General features: G+C 39.2%; 1 pseudogene; it reads right to left on the bottom strand.

The window, feature by feature from the left end:
• Positions 1 to 1,218: 1,218 nt before the first annotated feature.
• On the bottom strand, positions 1,219 to 18,551 carry LOC139715610 (uncharacterized; annotated as a pseudogene).
• Between the last annotated feature and the right edge of the window lie 1,689 nt (positions 18,552 to 20,240).

The following is a 20,240-nucleotide window of genomic DNA, read 5'->3' as shown; positions in this document are numbered from 1 at the left end:
TTACCTCCAAATAAGGGAAGAGAAGGTGGCGATGGAAAAGAGGAGAAAGATGGAAGAAGAAGAAAGAAGAAGAAGAAGAAGAAGAAGAAATGATGTACATGTGGAATGGAAATAAGAAATGATGTACTTGTAGAATGGAAATATGTTTACAAAATTGTGTGTTGATTTAATTTAGTAACATGAGCTTGCATATTTGTGTATTTAACTCGGTAGACCTGCTGAAATGAGCGTGGAGGAGCAGAAGGAGGAGGAGGAGGTGGAGGAGGAGGAGGAGGAGGAGGGTGAGGATGAGGAAGAGGAGGAAGAAGAGGAAGAGGAGAAGGAGGAGGAGGAGGAGAAGGAGGAGAAAAAGGAGGAGGAGGAGGTGGTGGAGAAGGATGAGGAGGAGGAGAAAGAGGAGGAGTAGGAGGAAGAGGAGGAGGAGGTGGAGAAGGAGAAAGATGAGGAGAAAAAGGAGGAGGATGAGGAGGAAGAGGAGGGTGAGGAGGAGGAGGAGGAAGAAGAAGAGGAAGAGGAGAAGGAGGAGGAGCAGCAGAAGAAGGTGGAGGAGGAGAAGGATGAGGAGGAGGAGGAGCAGAAGAAGGTGGAGGAAGAGAAAGAGGAGGAGGAGGTGGAAGAAAAGGAGGAGGAGAAGGAGGAGGAGGAGAAAGAGGAGAAAGAGGAGGAGGAGAAAGAGGAGGAGGAGAAAGAGGAGGAGGAGGAGAAAGAGGAGGAGGAAGAGGAGGAGGTGGAGGAGGAGAAGGATGAGGAGAAAAAGAGGAGGAGGATCGAGGAGGAGATGGAGGAGATGGTGAAGAAGCAAGAAGAAGGGAGGGGAAAGACCAAAGAATATGAATGATGTTATTAGTGTGCAATCCGAGTCACTATGTTCCTTTTGTCTCTCTTTGACATAAATATGTTGTGAGTTTATCGCAACTGTTTCACAAATTGCCTTTCATCGAAAAATCATAGACATATCTGGTCGGACTCGAACCAACGATTACTAGACAGGCATCGTATCTAACCTGAGTACGACCATGCTGAATGCCCATGATTTTCTATCATGGATACTACCAAAAATCCTGAATAATTAACGCTTATTTACGTCGATAAAGGACAATTTGTCAATCAGTTGCAATAAAAACTCGACACAAGATTTCATTATGAATAAATCATGAGTTTGGGGAATAAGTTTTCACTACAGTAAAAATGCAAACAACACGCTTTGGTATACTGGTGTATCAAAATTGTAAGTTTTTTCCTCTTTTTAATAGAGCATCCATGTATAAGTTATGTTTTTATTTATATAATTGTGACATAATGTCTTACAGGGTATTATCATTTTGTGAAGTTCTGTTTCCTACAGACTAGCTCACATCTCAGACGGTTTTTACCTGGAAGTTGTACTATTTGCATAACATCTTATCTTTGCTTTTGTTTCATTCTTGTTTATCTTATAGGTAAAGACCTGGCAAAACGCATACTATGTCACCAAACATTTTAATCTTTATAAATTTTAGAACCGGTCATAAGAGTGAGTAGAGTTACCTAATCTCTTCATCGAAATTATATCTTTCCTGAATTTGTATTTACACTGTGTCGTTGGTAATATTGTCACCAGAACGACATTGTCCCACGATTTGTTTTACAACCATTTTCTGGTCTTTTATTTGGGCTGCTTAATACATCCGATTTGAGCATCTAACAGCTGTGACATGCACAGTTATGAAGAAAAAAAAACAACAACTCTGCCCTAAGTAGTGTAAGACTTTAGTCACATCGATTGAAAAACAATGAAATGCACATCTATAACTTATATCCGCATTCAAAGATTTGTTTATTCAGTTTTGTCTGTCCATTCATAATTGCATAAATGTTTATGTCGCACTAAAAAGGCAAACAAACCTCGAAACATATAACATCAAGATAATCATTGCTTATTTCCACTGCGAGATGACAGTCTGGAATGATAATCGTTTCAAAACGTCGAAAGAGGAAGGCGGTATAAAGCTAGGCTCAGATGACCAAAATCATGTCCCTGGTTCTAAACTATGAAATAGGCACTTCCGATGTACTTGTCGCGAATGACGTAGGTCTGTATCCGCGTCGGCATGCCGTCGAGAGTGAAGGGACACTGCGCGCCCGGCTTGACCCGGAAGCACAAACTGAACATGGCGAGCTCGAACTCGGGGCTAGCTCCCACGATAATGGAGCCGTAGTCCTTCATGACACCATTCCAGTTAAACTTTGTGGCGATTTGGTCAGGCTGCATTGGGTTAAATACAAACAAACAAGTTCAGAAAAATGTGCACATGTCAATAAATCGATATTCTCCGTTCTTCTACTACGTGTATTCACATATCAAAGTGACACTCTCCGTTGTAAGATTTAACATATTTTCACTTTTCTAGCATTAAGAGTACCTGACTTACTTCTTTCATAAAGCAAATAAATCATATTATCCCAAACGTATGTCACTACCAAGGCGATGGAATAACGTACTTTACATGAAAAATATAATTTTGTGGAATTCTCCTCATATTTTCTTCTTTGTGTGTTGCTGTCCTTAATGACGTCAGGAACTGAAGTACTGTTTCTTTTCCAGTGATGACGGCACCAAAACTTGAAATTCACAACTTTCAAACGGATCGTCCGATTTTCTTTAAAGGGGATGGCTAGTTACTGATTAGTGGGAATCAGTGGGAATGCTGGGGGATGATTGTGGGATTCATTAAAGAGTACATTATAATATTGTTGTGTGAAAGTTATTTGCTTCAGAATGGTCTTGTATTCAAGTAATGTGTAGTTTAATGTTTCCAGGTTAACATGCCTGTACAGTGACGGGGCGATCGTTAACCATCGCCCCGACACTGTACAGGCATGCTATAACCTGGAAACATTAAACTGCACATTACTTGAATATGAGACCATTCTGAAGCAAATGATTTCCACACAATAGATATACAATGTACTCTTAAATGAATCCCACAAGGATTGGAACAATCATAACCCAGCATTCCCACTGATTCTCACTGATCAGTTACTAGCCATCTCCTTTAAATGTTAATTGATGTGTTCTGCTAATATTGCTGCTTTCACTCAATCCACGTGTACTTTTGGCTTCTGGTTTCCTTTCATAATGACAAGTTTATTGTTTGTTTGTTTTTTTCTCTGTGTGTACAGTATGTGTTGTTGTTGGTTTTTTTTTTTTCTTAATCATTTGTCTGTTCGAGGATCAGAAATAGTATCGCCAAATGGTGGCCGGACTTCACAACGAACAAAGAACCTACCTCAACTTCGTTAACATAACCATAGTAGTTGAGGGCGCCAGCCTTCTCTTGGAAGTAGAACTGGAGCCAGTTGTGGAATCCCGTGACGTCACTACGAGTCTCGCCAACAAAGACGTGCTCGAAACCTGACGAATCAAAGAACGGGTCGCTCTCCTGCCGACTGTAATTCCCAAACCACACTTCCTTGACGAAGTCGCGGAAACCCGCCTCATCGTCGTGCCAGCCTATGGGTTATATAATTCATAATTAAGAGCACGCTATAGATTAATTGCAGCAGCAATGGTAACATCATTTAGCGGTAAAAACAAAGAACAAAAAAAAAAACCCGACAATAATGATGATTATGATGATTATAACAATGATGGCCATTATGATCGCTATATTTTAATAGCCTTTATGGCCCGAATTCACGAAGGTCGTAACATGCTTTGAAATGTGGACAATTTTTATGGAGCGCCAAGTGTCGCGTGGCCTATTTCGTCGACAAAATAACTAATTTCGTAACGAAATCATGCGACATTTGGCGCTCCATACAAATTGTCTATGGTTTAAACCATGGTTTCCATTGTACCACCTTCGTGAATTCGGGCCATGGGATTTTGATACTCGACGTGCCAACTGGCACAGTAAACCCCATGAGGTTGGCACACACTGCCTAAAGCCCCTGACATATAAAGAGATTATAATCACTACTGATCATAAAGATGATTATAGCCGGTTCGATGATAGCGACTTTAATGACAATGACGATAACACTACAGGCACCTTATTTCATAATGCAGGAGTATTAGATTTTATCATTCTCTCTCGCGATCACTGTTTTTACTCTTTTATTGTGGTCGTGGCCAATGTAATTTCTGCACATTGTGATTGTACGAGTATTCTGATAATTATCACAGTCATGAAATCATTGTAGTGCCTCTGCTTCCTTTTATAAAAGCTTCAATAGATCCTAAGTGCACATCATGATATTTTTAAGCACAACAGAAATGTCTTCAGCGTATTATGATTATTCATGCCATATATCAATATAGGCAAATATGATAAATGCGTTCCTTGATTATCAAAATGTCTACGAGCAAATAAAAAACGTGAATGGCAGTTCCATTGTTTTAGATGGTACTTCACTCGAAAAGGTTTCCCATGTGAAATTTCTTGGAATAACAGTTGACAATAAGCTTTCATGGAAATTTCATATTGAAAATATATGTAAAATCATTTCAAGTAATATTGGTATAATTAATAAGCTTAAGTTTTGTTTTCCTTTGTCGTCCCTGCTTGTATTATGTTCATCCTTAATATTGCCATATTTAAATTACGGCATTCTTGCGTGGGGAAATACATATAAAACATTTTTAGATAAATTACTTTTATTGCAAAAGAAATCACTCCGTATCATATGTCATACTGCATTTTTGTCCCATACTGACCCACTATTCTATAAGCATAAAATATTGAAAATCAATTATTTGTATTTGTTTAATTTAGGACAATTTATGTATAATTATAAGAAAAATAATCTTCCAAATATATTCGAAACAATGTTTCAAAGAAATCAATCCGTTCACAATTATCCAACTAGGCGATCAAATGATTTCCATTTGCCATTTCTGAGAACTTTGTTGGCTCAAAACACATTCATCTACGATGGGCCAAAGTATTGGAATTCACTTCACTACAATATTACAACAGCTCAATCTCTGAAATCCTTCAAGAATAAATCAAAATTATTTTTATTGAAGTCTTACAACATCCAACTGAGTTAGTTTCGTTTTATCATCTCAGTCAAGTCATCATTCTTTTTTACATAAGTCCCCCTTATAATTATGTTCCTGTCAGTGTTCTGCATATATCGATGTGTCTATTCTCTCTTTCTCCTGCATTCTTACCAACATAATTATGTATAAAATTATATTCAATCCAGGTTGTATTTCGTTATCACTTATTTCATATTATGGAATCCAGATTGCTTGCATCCACGATGGCATGTGCTGTAGTTCCCCCCCCCCCCTTTTTCCCCTTTTTCTCTTTTTTTCCCCCTTTTTTTTCTTTTCCCCTTCCCAATCATCTTGATGTCAGTTGACACCGGTTCGTTTTATTTTGTTTTATATTGCTGCCTTGTGTATTTTCTGAGGGTCCCATATCGTACAAGCTCTGCTTCTTAGTGGGACGCCTCCACTTCCATCCTCATCCTTAGTTGACTTGTATTATACGCTTTATGTATATATTAACAAAGATATAATTGCATTTTTTCATCTACTTCTCATTTTCATACGTCCTTTGTCAAATTACATTCTGCAAGTATTACAAATATCCTGTACATATGCAATGTATATAATTTCTTTGCTTATTTGTTGGAAGTGAAAACAAATTTGAATCTTGAATCTTGAAATCATAGTAAACACACAGTTTGGTCGTATAATGTGCACGAGTGCATGTTCATCATTATGCAATATGTTTTTGCACAATACATGTATTCAACTTTCATTGCACCTAATCATTGGTGAAATTAATGACGCAGGTTGTGAAGTGAAAGCGAGTGTTGACGAACACAATACAGTGTACATGTGATTGCTTGTATCATCAAGGAGGTACTAGGCGAGCCTCGCCTAGTACCTCCTTGGTATCACTGAGTTTACTGAAGGCTCTCATGATCACGACATGCCGGTTGCGGATTCTGCTTACATTGACACAGTATATGTCTTGTGTGATCGCTAAAAAGAGTATCAATTTTTTTTTTAAGTACCTTGTTCGTTTTGTTCATTTAGTGCGCATTAAGTCTCATCGTATGGCAAGTTAACTGTCCCATTAATCGATAAACTTTTTTATTATTTATAATCAACAAGATGCTAATGAAGTGTCGATGTCGAGTACCTTTTCCACATTACCACGACGTCCCTTCTTCCATACCTTTATCGATAAGGAACTGCGTTGTCATATTCATGACGTCAGAGTCGAAGACGGCATCTAAGAAGTCCTCGATCTCCGCCAACTCTTCGAGCGTGTAACTCTCCTCTTGCCTCGTGGTCGCAATGTAGTTGTCGAGCAAAGCGATAAATGTAGTGAATGTACGGCTAGTCAAGGCCGACTCGTTAAGGCTCGTGAAAAATCTAACAAGGCACAAAAAAGGGGTCAGTGAAATCTTAGTGTCAGTCTCTGAATTGGTCGATATAGTTGTCGTTTTCAGTAGTGATACGTGTATCACAAACATTATTTCGTTAAAGTTTCTCGTTGCACATCTCATTTCACAAACTAGTATTTTTATGCCTCCGCCACGAAGTGGTGCCGGAGGCATTATGTTTTCGGGTTGTCTGTCCGTCCGTCCGTCCGTCCGTCCGTACGTACGTCTGTACGTACGTCCGTACGTACGTCCGTACGTACGTCCGTCCGCTTTCGTTTACGCGATAACTTGAGTAATATTTACTGGAATTTTACCAAACTTGGTCCAAGTATGAAGTATGATGGGGCAATGATTTGAGTAGATTTTGGGTGAAATCGGCTGAAGGTCAAAGGTTAAAGGTCACGGTCAAATCATGAAATTGCATCCGTTTACGCGATAACTCAAGACTGGATCAAGCAAATTTCGCCAAACTTTGTTGGAGGATGATGTATGATAGGACAATTACTTGATTAGTTTTTCAGTGAAATCGGACAGAGGTCAAAGGTCAAAGATCAAGGTCAAATCCTAAAATGTATCTGTTTACGTGATAACTCAAAACTGGATGAAGCAGCTTTCACCAAACTTGGTCCAAGGATGATGTATGATGGGACAATTAGTTGAGTAGATTTTAGTGACATTGGCAAGAGGTCAAAGGTCAAATGGTCAAGGTCAAATGCTAAAAATGTTGCTATTTCCCCCATATCTATGCAGTGCCCGCAGTTATTTTCTTGAAACTTAGTGTAGACATGTACTACTGCGTAAAGATTCTCCAGAGAGAGTTTCATGTCATAAGGTCAAAGGTCAAAAGGTCAAAGGTTAGGTGAAAATGATGCAATATCACTTTTCTTGCAAGTGGTTCAATGTATCTTCATGGAACTTGGTACATATGCATGTACTGACTGGCAGGGATTATCTAGGGAATTTAGGGGTCATGGGTCAATGTCAGGGGGTCAAAGGTCAAGGTCAACTCCTCAAAATGTTACTATTTCCCTCATATACTAGATTATGCAATGATTGCATTATTAGTTTTAAAATTCAATATACATTTTGTATGTACATGTACTTGATGGAGATTCTCTTGGAAATTTCCTGCCAGAAGGTCAAAGGTCAAAGGTTAAGGGTCAAAGGTCAGGTTTAAATGAAAAAAAAAGATATATTTTGTACTGTAATTACACTCCTTCTACATACCTCGGAAATTATACTCAATGCATAGACTTATAATAAGGTCGGTCAGAAGTCAAGTAAAAATTTTCAATTCCCCAAATATGTGTACCTGCACTCTTTAATAGACAATTATAGCAAACCCAGATCATGGAAAGTGAACATTCAAGATATTTCTGACTAACCTGTCATTTCGATATTTTGCCAGAAATTATGTGAAACTGTCATCACACATTGTGAAGACATTGTACTATACACCTATTGGGAGAATCATGCATTATGGCGGAGGCATCAGTCGCCATAGCGACATTTCTAGTTTATACTAGTAATATTAATGTGATACATAATTCAGTTTATATTTGTATATCCATCAGTCTATTATACACTCGTATATATATCCATTATACACTCGTATATATACCCATTATACACTTGTATATCGACAGCATAGGATAAGAAAGAGGGAGAGAGCCTCAGTGATATGTTCACTTACCGGTCTTGAGATATATCAACGTCACTGTTTTCATCAGTTTTGCTCTGCTTGTTAATGACGTAATCGGTGGCATTGATGAGTCGATTGACATCATTCGCCCAGAGCATTTCAGCCAGATTTGCGATATCTTCATTGCTAATAGGTTGAGGGCCGGTGCCTGAAATGAAAAGAGAGACGCCCGTCACAGAATGTATTAATCTGTATTTTAATTAGCACATAGTCTTGGGTTTCTTTTTTATGTTGTCACCCTTAAAGGTCCTGTTTACCTTTGGGAACAGTGGTTTTATTTTTTTTAAGATATGACATTTAATGCATATGTGTAGGTCTGTTATACCACAAAACATCCTATCATTAAAATTTTTCTTGATAAAGCCTAAAATATAAGGAGATATCTGTATTTTTCTCAATTAACCGAAACTGTAGACGGTTTAGTCTGAGAGCATTTTTATCATACTGTAACTATTGTACACATTTTGTATATTTAACAATACTTAAAACATCGTTTTTACTGATTCAAAATTTCACAGTGTCTATCCCTAACTCACATTTTAGAACTATTTTGAAGCACTAATGCTGTTTTTTTTTTTCATCTGCAAATGGTAAATCCCGAGTTCCCCCAATCATCGCTCCTTAAGTTGTTTTTTATAGGCGTAACATGGTTATTTGACTATATCAATCAAACAACCATAGTTACGTACACGTAAGTCCTTTGGATTATTCTATTCCGTACTCGACGGCATGCACTGTCATTGATAGGTACCATCTATATGCCGAACTACGACAAACGGAGGATTGAAGTCATGGTCCATGCCGGAATCACGCAAATGTATTATGTCGAGCACTAAAATATGCGGAAGCTCGTGGCCTACAAATTGGACGTCTTGCTGAGAGTCTTTTAGCCTCAAAGTCTTGATGAAAGGCTATAGGTGGGTCTCATGACACGCTATAAAAATAATTAAACAACCAGCATAACGTACCACCTCTGCACACGTCACTGAAATCTGCACAACAGTCGCCTTTCGTCAAGCAGTCTTCATTGCACTGACATATTTGACTGCTGTCATAGGCCAGATCACATCGGCCGTCACACGTCCCTGAAAACAAATGAATTAATATGTTATATATGATTTGATCTACTTTTTTTATTTGATTTATTTTACAATTATGCATATGCATACATTATACAAATACATATATATGGTGTGTACACGGAATTTTCATTTATTATGTCATATACATTTAGGAGTGGGTCTGTATAATATGAATAGATTGGTTAATTAACATACCTTGATAAGATGAATACATTACTATTTGATATGATGGTCATCGTTATGAGAAAATAGTTCTACGAATAAGTGAAAACGTCAACACGTGATAGGGAGAAAAGGTCAACGACATTACGGGCGTCCCTGGGTGTGTCCTTTTGTAGGAGCAATAACTTTACTTTGATTACTGAAACTAATTTTTTTTTTTGCCCTTTCTGAAAAGAAAATGGTATCTTTGCCTTTTATCATTAATAATGGAACCTACTACGTTGCTGTGGTTTAGGGGGGACGAGTGGAGAAAGTACATATAACCAGGGAGATGTAGTTTCACCTCCCTGCATGCATATAATCCTTTTCAGTTGTGTCTATTCCACGCAGCAAGGGCACAAAACAATGCCATTTTAATCCCCACATGAATGGAGAAAAAAACACATAAGCAACTGAGTTGTCAATGACCGTTAATGCATGGGGGAAACAAAATAAGTGACAAAATAAACGATATGTCATTAAAGTCGACGTATGTATAACGAAAACAAGAAAACTGAATGAAAGAAAAAATAAAGGGGAAAAGATTTGTAATCGTCAAATTGTGACCCGTTTCTCTTACCAACGCATTCTCCGGTGTAGTCATCGCAGCACGTGTCTGTGACGTCACACCCATCCACGCACTCGCAGAACCAATTGGAATCGATCGGCACGGAACAGCGCCCCTTACACGTTGTATTACCTGTTTAAATGAACAACAACAACAAAATATTTACGATGAGATGAAGTTTGAATCTGAACACCAAATTACAAAGGCCTCATAACCGCTGCTCAGAAATAGGTTCCGTAAAGTTTACATGAGCTCTGGTGACTATGTTTGCTAGATACTGCAGAAAATGGTGGCTTTGTTGTTATTGTTGCTATAGTTAATTTGATTTTGACTGGAAGGAATAAGTTAGACGTCAAACATGACCACAAACGGAACTGCTCGGATTGAAATTTCGTGCCATGATACGAATACGATCAACCACCTCGGGGTAATTTCACGATCGCGTAGCGACGAAGATTAAAGGGGATGTGCAGTCTGATTGCCCGGTCATACATGCGTGCTAACCTGGAAACATTAAACTGCACATTACTTGAATACTCCGTATTCTGAAGCAAATAATTTTCACACAACAATAGTTATACAACGTACTCTTAAATGAATCCCACAAGGATTGGAACAATCATCCCCTAGCATTCCCACTGATTCCCACTGATTTTAGTTAATATCCATCCCCTTTCAGATGAAACGGATGAGTATTGTTATTATAACTACCGTTGTTTTTAATCACCGTCATTATCGTCATTATCAATGTTTCATCCTGATCCGTCTCATATTTCAATAATGTTTTCATTTCCACATGCAATCACAAGATGATTGATCATCATCATCATCAAATATAACTTTTGTTTGATTTTTTGTTTTAATAAAACACAAAAATTTAACAATTGTTCACTGATTCTCTTTACATAGACTTCAATGGAGAAGTGAGCCTGAAAAAAAAAATGTATCCATTTATATCTTAATGAACCCTCCCAGACGAGTCGGGCAAACGACGCTGCGAAAGGGAAAGCTTACTTACTGAAACATTCCACCTCGTAGTCCGGGCAACAGTTGCCATAGTCACCGCACACAGTGTTGCATTGGCACTCCAGGCTGCTATCGTAATCGGCAAAACATTTTCCTCTACAGGAGAAGTCTGGGGATGAGGATGAACCAAAAATGTAAGATCTCAAATTGTTATCACTATTACTTCTTTTTAAGAAATTAAGAATTACAAAAGGAAGTGCAAGACAGATCAATCAGTCATAATACTCACCATCAACCATTGTTATGTCTGTATACATGATGACAATTTATTTGTATGTTTGTAAAGATTTTGTGTGACAAAAATATCGACATTATCTGAAGTAAAATCACGTAGAACAAGACACTTAGATGTTTTATGAATAACGCGGGAGAATGCAGTTTTCTAAGTGCTAGTGCCTCCCCACCCCAGCGTGACATTCATTACACCAAGAACACTCTACCCTGAATTCTGCGCCCCAATCCTGAAAGACTTTGGTTACGGCCGATATCTACTTGGTCATACCAATTAAAGGGGATGGCTAGTAACTTAGTAACTCAGTAATCAGTGGGAATCAGTGGGAATGCTGAGGGGTGATTGTTCCAATTCTTGTGGGATTCATTTAAGGTACATTATATATCTACTGTTGTGTGAAAATCATTTGCTTCAGAACGGTCTCATATTCAAGTAATGTGCAGATTAATGCCCCGTCACTGACCAGGCACGCTAACCTGGAAACATTAAACTGCACATTACTTGAATATGAGACCATTCTGAAGCAAATAATTTTCACACAACAATAGATATATAATGTACTCTTAAATGAATCCCACAAGGATTCGAACAATCATCCTCCAGCATTCCCACTGATCAGTTACTAGCCATCCCTTTTAAGGAATCACACTCTAGCTCGCCTCATATAACCTCTATGAAAGGTTCACGGATGCGGAATTCAAGAATGGGTTTGCCGTATGATTAAAGATGCAATTGCTTCCATGGATCTTCATTGAGGAGATCGACGGTGTAAGGCTAGACAACTGTCGATAAAAGCAGTACCGTATGGCGTATAGATATAAAGATACGCAACCAGCAAGCAAACTGCAGTGGCGGATCCGGAGGGAGCGCGCGCAACCGGCGCGCGCAACCGGCGCGCGCAACCGGCGCACACCCCCCCCCCCCTTTATTTGTCGTTGATAAAAAAATGAAATGAAAGTGACACCAGAAATATTAATTGCGCCCCCCCCCCCCGTAACAGAATTCCTGGATCCGCCCCTGAACTGTGGTGTTTGAAGGATCTGTTTGTAGTAGGTGAACTAAGCCAGGAACAACTGCCGAATCAAGAGACGAAGTGGCCTGGTATTCACATTTCGTTTTATTCCGACGTTCAAAACAAGGCTGTTGGGTACAGTGTCATCTATCGTCTCGATAGAATTTGGCCAACTTTGCTCCAGTGGGCAGCACTCTAGCGGCATGATGTCATATTTGTACTACTATAGGTAAGCATAGATAGGCCTACCTATATCACGTACGACTGTTTGCCATTGCGACCAGCTGAAACCGAGTTGGCCAACTTTTGTTTATACATGGCTGTGTGTGGGTCACGTCACATGTGGGTACATGTAAAAGCGCCCTCTTGGGTCCCAAGTAAGTGCACCTTTAATCACCATTGCACTAAATAAACGTTAGCTGGGAAGCACAAAATCGGGGGGGGGGGGCGAAATAACTCACCATCACTGGTGCAGAGATCGACATAGTCGTTGCAGCAGTTGTTGAACTGTTCGCACTGGTCGTTGCAGTGGCACTGGTCAGACGGATTGTAGTCATTACCACACCTTCCATTACACGATAGATCAGGGTCTGGAGAGAATTATCATGATTACAATTATTAAAGATTGAGATGACAGTCAGAATATAAGTCTAGTGAGAATGGCAATAGTATTGATATTGGTACGGCCAGTAAAATGCACCGTGGAAATGTTTATAGTCGTATTACTTGATATGTTAGTCATTGTATGGAGAATAGATTTGTATCCTCACTGTATTATCAAGATCATTCCCTCAGCTTCCGCGATCTTCCTTGCGTTTACGTGGTGAACGCGACCATATTATTAACTACATAACTGTTATATCGGGATCTGTCAGAGAGCGAATTCAGAGCGATTGTTAAAGCAGGTTTAGTGAAGCCACCTACTGCAAAGGCAACGGTGCAAGCAATAGCGGGGGTGCTTTGAAACGGTTACAGTACGCTATTCCAAAGGTTCGTGGATCCAAATATAAAATAAGTTTCTTTATTTCGAAGGTTCGTAAATCCAAAATGAAAAAAAAAGTCTTTGTTATTCTGAAGGTTTATTTATCTGAAAATTTAAAAACGTTTGTTATTCTTAAGGTTGGTATATCCGAAAATGTTATTTTCGGATTATTGTCGTTATTGTTATTGATACCGTCACTTTCATAAGAACGACTAAAACTCTGTCATATACATACACACATAGAAATAAAGCGTCTGATACATTAGAGATTTTACCTCAATAATATCCCCCGAATGGATGCATGCATTACGCCATTTTCGGATTCTTCATAACACTCTGCCTTGGGTTACTTTACATTCTTTTTAACTGCGCGAACTCTTTAGTCGTGTTGATAAAGCAGAGGCACAATGATTTGCTGAAGAAATGAAGAAGAATTTTCACTCATAGTGAAAATCAAGTCTGTGGACTAATAAGTCCAAATCTGAGCGTGCTCTTCTATTGCATGTCAGCAAGCGTTTACACTATTGAACTAACCATATGCTAACTGTCTGTTGACGTGTCGCCCGCCCATAAACCAACTTTAAACTATAAACGTCCATGAATTTCGGCCAACGAATATCGAAGAAGATATCATCTTAATCATCATTGCGTCACAAAAACTAAAAGAACAAAACAAAACAAAACAACACAAAAATGTTGAGGTGTATGTGTTGTATATACCTGTGCCGTCTCCACAGAATTCTTCGTAGTCTTCGCAGCAGTCCCATAACTCACACAGCCATCGTTGCACTGACACGGACTGCTAGAGCTGAACTGGCCACACCGCCCCTGGCAGGAGTCAGCGGGGACTTCTGGTTCTGTGGGGACGAATTAATTGGAGTTTAGATAATGAGCAACTGGAAACGGAATAAAAGCTGCATATCAATCAGTTATAATCCCCTATGATTAACTCGCTTAAAACAGAAAAATAAAGATATTAATGATAAAAATGATTGACAAATGATCGAATGTATACTGAGAAGAGTCATGCTAATTATGATGATACAATGATAATGACTAACAAGAACAACAAAACCAACTACATTGATGTTGATGATTGTGTAATGAAAATGATGTAACAAGAACAACAAAATCAACAATGGTTACAACAATTATAACAATAACTTGCTCAAAAGGGTTGCGCACTGCACTGCTCCCATTTGCCCTTCATTTAGGCCCGTTTACTTTGAATCTTTTTGTATTAGTGTGATATTAGCTAGTTGCTGCTCTGTCGGCAAGACTTAGGCGAGTTTTAAGGTTGTGAAGACTAGCCTCTGATTATTGGATAGGTATAGGCCTATACCTATTAATTTTATGACTGCGTCAGTGTACAATAGGACCCTCATGGTAAAGCCAGTGGCATAACTACCAAGTATCAACTTTCACTTCCTTATCAGCAATTATTCAATTTAATTCAATTCAATTCAAAGTTTATTTCATTTTCGACAAAACATATAAGTTACACTTCTTTTGACAACAGAGAATAAGGTAAACAGAACATTACGTATCAAAAAGAATGTAAAACAATTGAGGAGGACCTTATAGTAATTACACATTGTAGTAAAAAAGAAACAGAAGCGATCGAAATGAAGTACATGTATAACTTTGCTTAAAGTGCGAAAAATGGAGAGACCCACTCAAAAGACAGAGCTTGTAGAATGTGGGCCCCTCTGGAATAATAACATCAATGGAAAGATTAATTGAAGCATCATAAATACAAAAGGAGAGAAAAAAGAGGAAGAAGTCTGGAAGCCCACTGAGAATTAGATTCACAGATAAATACACTTACTATCATAAACGTGAACAACATAGGACAAGACTAGACAACAAAACAACTCCTGGAGAAAAGGCTGTACGAGACAAAATGGGATGGACAAGACTAACAGACGCGAACAAACATGAAACAAGACTAGACAACAAAACAACTACTGAAGAAAAGGCTGTACGGGACAAAACGGAATGGACACGACTAACAAATAGAAGACAAATTAGCAAACGAAAATGCACAACAGAGACAGCGATCTTCGACAGAAGCGTGTCAAGAGAAACAGATGATAGTTGAGGAGAAAAAAAGTGATATTGTAGCGTCTGAAATGAGAAAAGCAAGGATATGAAGGGACGTGTGAACAGGAATAAGACAGAAATTCAAGTCTTTGACTCTTTTGGCGAAAGCGTAGATGGCAGCAGACATCCAAAAGATTACAATTTATTCTTCAAAGAGGAGAAAAAGTGAGTAAGTCTGTATGTGAGAAAGATGCTAGTTCTGTACTGTAGAGTCATACGACTGCAATAGAAACGACTTCAGTCTCCTCTTGAAAGAATGTATGGATGGGGCGTTTTTTATATCATGATTCAGAGAATTCCAATAATTTGGGCCTATATGAATAAATGTATTTTTAGCAAGGATCGTGCGTAAGAGGGGTAAATGAAATTCATTGGAACGCCTAAGTGGGATATTCAATAAGAAATGGATGGAAGCAAATTGTTACAATACTTGTACATAAATTGGCCTAAATTGTACAAAAACAAATCTTTAATCTTTAAGAGCTTGTTAGAGGCAAACAACGTGTTTGCATGAGAACGTACAGGGGACACTAGGGGAAAGGCAGTCAAACCTGCCGTATGCGGCTCTAAAAGTCCCCCGACAGAAATATCCTATCAAAAACCCTGTCTATAACGGCCGCCATTTTCAGGTATCTTTAGCTGTCCGTTAGAGACAGGTTTAATGTACAACCACTATTTTTAAACTCTCCTGCGAGATCTGAGAGTCGATCGTATGGGTTCAGAGAGTAAAGTTGATACGAATAGAAGAGTGTTTTACATTATATTATGACGAGTTTTGTTATAAGACTTGAAACTATCAATGAAAATACGTGTCACGTGCAAACTGCACGTATGTTGTTTCTTGAAAATGTCATCACATAGTGACTCGGGCCCGATTTGCATTTCTGCCCAATGAGGGAGTTATCCAAAAAAAAAAAAAAAAATACCGATAGTCAAACTTCCATGCCAGATCTCCTGTGCCAAATAACAAGGCATTAAAATGTTGTTGTGATGCTACATCGCACAGATATTGTTATCAGCAGAAATGCGTTCTAAATAAATATGACAACGATAAATGTTCCCTCGACATGTTGTTGTCAGATTAAAGACGCCCTCACCGACGCAGTGCACGTAGAAATCCAAGCAGCAGTCCCCAAACTGTTCGCAGTTCTCCGTACACTGACAAATGTTGTAGAGATCATAGTGATCCAGACATCGTCCTTCGCAAGTGTCTGTACCTGTTGAAAGAAGAAGGCAACCATGTTATTATCTCATAGCCATTTTACTATCGCTCAACGGAGCGATATGAGCTCCCTCGTGGAGACATTCATTATGAGCTCCCTCGTGGAGACACTCATTATGAGCTCCCTCACGAAGACATTTATTACGAGCTCCCTCGTGGAGACATTCATTATGAGCTCCCTCGTGGAGACATTCATTATGAGCACCCTCGTGGAGACATTCATTATGAGTTCCCTCGTGGAGACATTTATTATGAGCTCCCTCGTGGAGACATTCATTATGAGCTCCCTCGTGGAGACATTTATTATGAGCTCCCTCGTGGAGACATGTATTATGAGCTCCCTCGTGGAGACATTCATTATGAGCTCCCTCGTGGAGACATTCATTATGAGCTCCCTCGTGGAGACATTCATTATGAGCTCCCTCGTGGAGACATTCATTATGAGCTCCCTCGTGGAGACATTCATTATGAACTCCCTCGTGGAGAATTCATTTATGAGCTCCCTCGTGGAGACACTCATTATGAGCTCCCTCGTGGAGACATTCATTATGAGCTCCCTCGTGGAGACATTCATTTATGAGCTCCCTCGTGGAGACACTCATTATGAGCTCCCTCGTGGAGACATTCATTATGAGCTCCCTCGTGGAGACATTCATTATGAGCTCCCTCGTGGAGACATTGATTATGACCTCCCTCGTGGAGACATTTATTACGAGCTCCCTCGTGGAGACATTCATTATGAGCTCCCTCGTGGAGACATTCATTATGAGCTCCCTCGTGGAGACATTCATTTATGAGCTCCCTCGTGGAGACACTCATTATGAGCTCCCTCGTGAAGACATTCATTATGAGCTCCCTCGTGGAGACATTCATTATGAGCTCCCTCGTGGAGACATTCATTATGAGCTCCCTCGTGGAGACATTCATTATGGGATCCCTCGTGGAGACATTTATGAAGAGTTCCCTCGTGGAGGCATTATTATTTTATAGGCCTATCTAATAATGATGTTTGATTTGTTTAAGATTTATCATGTTCTGATTCTATGTCTGTATTGTCTGGGGCAAGTTAGTTTTTAATAGGGACCCCAATTTTTTGTTTCTGTCTTCTTTTCTTTTCCTTTTTAAAACAACAATGGAGGACTGGGAAGTCAAATTTCCGAGCGAACATAAAGCCTGTAAGAGTACGCTGGATTCTCGGGATGTATTCCTATTCAATTCATTTCAATTTATTTCTAATATCATATAAATTCTTTCCAATACAATAGTTACAAGAAGTGAATGTACGGTAATACAAAATATAATGATCAACCTGCATTTGAAAATGGAATATAATAAGCGAGTGCACTACCGAAATTAAAGTGTTCCGGTAATGAGTCCCAACCACTGACGCCACCCCCTTCGGATCCCCCTCCCCCCCCCCCCCCCCCCCCCTCCCCCCCACCATGTGAACAAGATATCCCACCACGTATACGTTTCAAGACGTAGAAACCAGTTTGCTTGCATTAGTTGACGCTGTGTCAGACAGGGTTGCGGGCAAGCTTTCGGGTTATTTGGAAGAACCTTTGCTAAAAAAAGAAAAGAAAAAAGGTATACTTATAAAACTATACGCACGTGGTCTGAAGTCAGTCTATTGGTTTGAACTGCCACGTGAAGCACAACACTCGATTTATATTTGGCATCTTTGTTCATCATGTATTATTTTCCTGTATTTCTAAGAGAAAGAAAAAAAATGGGGAATTTGCTGGTAAATGTCAGAAACACAACACCTGTAATCACTGAGTGTCCATTCACTGTCTTATAGTTTGTAGTTTTAGATCTTCGATTATCTATCTCAAAGTAAACAAAACTCGTTGGTATAAACTGTGATTCAATCATTCTCGGTTTCAGACTGTACCCTATAGTCTCGAGATCCAGACCGTTTTCTCCGTTTACAGTTATAGTTGTGATCAGAAACGTTAGGAAAACCAACACAAAACGCCTGGACTTAAAAGGCTCACCTGGTGTATACGTAATACCAAGAACCGAGGGAAGTAGAAGAACAAAAATCACAGCACGCGACTCCATCGTCACTTCGGTCAGTCGGCGACCTGTGAATTGCAAATAAAAGTTTATTATGAATATGTGAATGGACGAAGAATAGTGAACTATCATCGCATTTGTCAAATTTCTGGGATTCGAGCTGATCGCGTTCGAATCAAAATATAATGAAGGGATAATCATTCTGTTCCGACCTTGGGACGGAGATGTTGCATTATTATGTGTGCATGTGTGCAACAGAGCACAACACAGATAACTATTCCTTTTTACATCTATCAACATTTTATTGGGAATAATCGATATAATAAAATAACATCAATAACGATAATAATGATTAAAAAGATTGATAATCATCAGCATCATTGTCACAATTATGATAACAATAGAAATATGAACGATGATGATATCAATAAGGATTATAACTGTAGCAATGATATCAACTTTGCAACTTTGTAAGCGTGCAGCATTATTATATTCATCATGTTAACTTAAGTGAATGATTCAAAAGGTTTCTCCTTTTCATCCAATTTTTAGCATAAAAGTTAATTACCCTAGAGTATGATAAGGGGTGAAATAACAGTCGCTTTATTAAATTATTTCTACTGTAAGCGTTGTCGCTCTCGGTTGTGCGTTTCACAGTTAGGACTTGCGGTCGAAATATTGTAGGGCTAATAAGAATTATAGCATGAATAGAAATGATGTTCATAGCGGGATGCAAAGTTATATTTCTTTCTCTCTCTCTCTTCCTCCCTCTCCTCCTTTCTCCCCCCCCCCCCCCCCTCTCTCTCTCTCTCTCTCTCTCATTCACACACACATACACATACACACACACACACACACATTATGTTGTGCTATTTTAGTTACCTTATATATTTCTTGCCACCATTTTGACTCCTCATCTGTCACAATTGTATGTATGAATGAAACCCTTCTCGTGTTGCTATCACCACTTATAACGTCATTCAATAATCGAAAAACCTATCAAACTTAATGAGTTGTAGCTACAATACAACTCAAGGAGTTATCTCCACTATTATGACACTTCTGTTATTACTGAATAGGTCACGATGATTCTTTACCAAAGTCATAGCATCTCTGAAGCACAAGATTCTTTGACACTTCCCTTTGACGACAAGGGTTGTCTCATCGGGTGCACGTGACGAGTTCGGCACTCACGAGTTATAAAGCCCACGAGTCATACAGCCCACGAGTTATAAAGCCCACGAGTCATACAGCCCATGAGTCTAAATCTTGTTTGGCTGAAATGAGATTTTAAAGTCTTGTAACTGTGTGCAGGAGGGACTGCACGTCTGTAGCCCAGCAGCGGCGGTCAGCAGCGGTTGGTGCAGTACAAACAAGACAAGACTAGTCAAGATACTGAGCAAATAAGTCCCATGAGTCCGACACTATGCAAACAAGGCCCACGAGTTTGACACTAAGCAAACAAGGCCCACGAGACCGACAGATTAAGCTCTGTAATGTAATGTCGAACCCGTGGGCCTTTTTAGCTTTTTGTCGAAATAGTGGACCTTGTTTGCCTATAGCGTCTGACTCATGCGCCTTATTTGCCCAGTGTCGAACTCATGGGTTCTACGACTTGTGGGCTGTATGACTTGTGGGTGTCGGTCTCGTAGGATGACCCCGTCTCGTCGGCGCACGAATCGATGGTTCCATTACCAATAG

The sequence above is a fragment of the Diadema antillarum genome, unplaced genomic scaffold, assembly GCF_040938485.1.
Source record: "Diadema antillarum isolate AM-2024a unplaced genomic scaffold, OU_Dant_1.0 scf00000006, whole genome shotgun sequence".
Classification (NCBI taxonomy): Eukaryota; Metazoa; Echinodermata; class Echinoidea; order Diadematoida; family Diadematidae; genus Diadema; species Diadema antillarum.
The sequence above is the reverse complement of the archived record's forward strand: the minus strand, read 5'-3'. Positions and strand labels throughout refer to the sequence as shown.